Consider the following 2920-nt stretch of genomic DNA (forward strand, 5'->3'; position numbering starts at 1 on the left):
CGGGCTCGGAGCCGCGGCGCTCTGGGACCTTTCCCGTCCTGCATTCTGTGTCATGTATGCTTCAGGAGAGCAGGGTTTTAAAATATTAGCTTTCTTTTTTGTTCTTTGATTATGAAAAACGAAACAAAACCCTTGTCTCTAGTCTCATGAGGTATACTATGACTCATCCAAAGGTTGTTTTTGGCTTTTTAATTTTATTTAATTTTTAAATTTATTTTATTTCAATTTCTTTTATACATTCATTCGCATGTTACTTCATCCAAAGGTTTTAAAGAGTCACGGTTCTGCAACTTCCTCTCAAATAGTTTGCGGTTATAACTAGAGCCGCATTCACATACCCAGAGGTAACGGTGAAACAGCTATGGCAAAATGTTAGCAAAAGATTAAACGCAGGAACGGATAAAAAGAAAAGAAATAAGAAAATTACAGGTGCGCTTTCTATCTGAAAGTTCACATGTTCCTCAGTTATGAACGCAAACAAAACCAGGTTAGTCCTGACCCTGTCTCTGTCTCTGAAATCGCAGTTGTTTGCAGACAGCATTGCAGAGTTACAGGGAGCCACACACATTGTAGTCACTCCCGCTGGGACGTTCGCGTCGTTATTAGACTCCTTACCAGATATCACCACTGAGTGTGTTAAGAAACAAACTATATATATATTCGTTTGTTCTTTTTTTGGGGGTCAAGAATGTAGGCACCCATCAAATATATTTTCATATTCTCAATCACTTATTTGTATTTTATTGACAGTTACATCTGGAATCAAAAATCAATTGTATTTTATTTCTTAAAAAAATGATTTAATTTTAGTTACTATTATTATTTTTTAATTTGACCAGAGAGAGACAGAGGAGAGAGAAAAGGACGGTGAAAAAGCATGCCGCCAGGTCCAGGACTTGATGGCGGTGGGCGATGTGGGAGTCCAGCGTCCTTAACCACCATGCCATCAGCCATCCCTTATGAATTTTAAAAATCTTACTAGCAGGCACATGCACTTTCTGGAGAGAGACCGAGAGAGAAGGAAAGAGCAAAGTGATAAAGTCGCCCCCCCCATGGGGAATGGTCATGCTGCAATCCCTTCTCCATTTGTCCTCTCAGGATTTTTGGCACACATGTGCAAGAGCAGGGGGTGTTTTTTGAGCCAATAGGTCCAGGACTGGAGCCCCCAGTCAGCCGCGTGGGATCTAGCCGCCTGTTATTTTATTATTAATATCAGAATGGGATTAGGACCACTGAAGACCTTCTACTCAGACTTTACCCTCCGGCCCCCAGATCTAGCCAGGAGCCAGGTTAGAAACCCTGTTTATTCTCTCTCTCTCCCAGCCCCTCTCTCTCTCTCTCTCTCTCTAATTTTTAAACTTCTTAGCTCTCTGCTGCTCTTTTGTCTTGCCAATTCTTACCTTTCCCTCTGCCCCATAAGACAAGCCAATCAGCAGCCATCTATATTTTGAGTTCTGAGTGACAGGTTAGGACACACACGACCCGGTTTTCTTTCTTTCTTTTTCTTAAAAATTGCTTTTTTTTTAATAATTATTTTGGTTTAACTTTTAAAATGTATTTTAACTTGACGAGAGAGAGAGAGAGAGAGAGAGAGAGAGAGAGAGAGAGACCAAAAAAAGTGAAAAGGCAAGCTCCAAAGTCTGGCCTCAAACCACGGTAGGCCATGTGGGAGTCCAGCATCCCCAACCACCACGCCACCTGCCGGCCCCTTTCTTAAAAACTGCTTTTTAAAAATTGTTTTTGTCTTGCTGTTTCTTCTTTTTCTCTTTGTTTCTTTTTTCCTTTCTTCTTTCTTTTTTTGGTTTTCCTTTCCTTTTCTTTTTACCTTTCTCACTTTTCTGCTCGGCCTCCCACACAATGATTTTCTTTCTAGACAGGGCTAGGTGCTCAGTAGCCAAGTATCTGAATACTTTTAGGGTCAGATTAATCTCAATGTCCATTGAATCAGCTGCACAAAGGGAGAAAATGGTACTGTTTAGAGACTACAGGTCACCTCCTCCTGCATTCCTCTGAATACTCAGATTAACTCCAAAACTAGGAAAAAACATACAAGCCATGAGATGAACAGAAACCACTGCAGAGACTTGAGAAATATGAGAAACCAAGAAAATCTCTCCCCTCTAAGGGAGCAGGATAGCACCTCTTCTACAGACAATACAAGAGAACTCTCTTGGAAAAGGCAGATAATGAATTTAAAATATTCATCCCGACAAAGGTAACAGAAATGCAAGAGAAGAGAGACAATGAACTCCAGAAAATGTAGAAGAAAAGATACCGAGTTCCAGGAGGTGAGGAAGTTCTTGCACAATCTGAAAGAGGAGCTACACCTCACAGAAAAGAATCAACCGGAGCTGTTAGAGATGAAGGCTGAGGCCGTAATACAGGAAATCAAAGCATCCATTGAAAATATCCAAAGCAGATTAGATCAGACAGGAGACTGACTCTCAGATGTAGAAGATAGAACCTCTGACCTAGAAAAATTCTCCAAAAAACTGAGAAAATAACCCCCCAAATGTGGATAACATATGAGTAATACTAGATACCATTAAACGCCCACACATCCAGATCATCAATATCTCAGAAGGTGAAGAGACTAATAAGGGCTTTGATCATCCATTCCATGAAGCCCTGGAAGAAAACTTTCCAAACCTGGAGAGGTACTCAAAGATCCAGACCCAGGAAATACAAAGGACCCCACATAGAATCAACCCAAGAAGATCTTCCCCAAGGCACATCATAGCAAGACTGACCAAAACCACACACAAAGACAAGATACTAAATTTGGCAAGAGAGAGACATCTAGTTACTTTCAAAGGATATGCATCAGGGCCTCTCATCAGAAACAGTACAAGCAAGGGAAGAATGGGAAAATATATTCAAAGTGTTAAGTGAAAAACAATTTCAGCCAAGAATACTGTAC

The 2920-nt window shown here is 40.7% G+C and overlaps 1 pseudogene; it reads right to left on the reverse strand.

The window, feature by feature from the left end:
• LOC102479455 (partitioning defective 6 homolog beta pseudogene) overlaps positions 1–54 on the reverse strand; it is a 1140-nt pseudogene extending 1086 nt beyond the window's left edge.
• Positions 55–2920: the final 2866 nt, after the last annotated feature.

Source organism: Tupaia chinensis, unplaced genomic scaffold, assembly GCF_000334495.1.
Source record: "Tupaia chinensis unplaced genomic scaffold, TupChi_1.0 Scaffold145151_1, whole genome shotgun sequence".
NCBI lineage: Eukaryota > Metazoa > Chordata > Mammalia > Scandentia > Tupaiidae > Tupaia > Tupaia belangeri.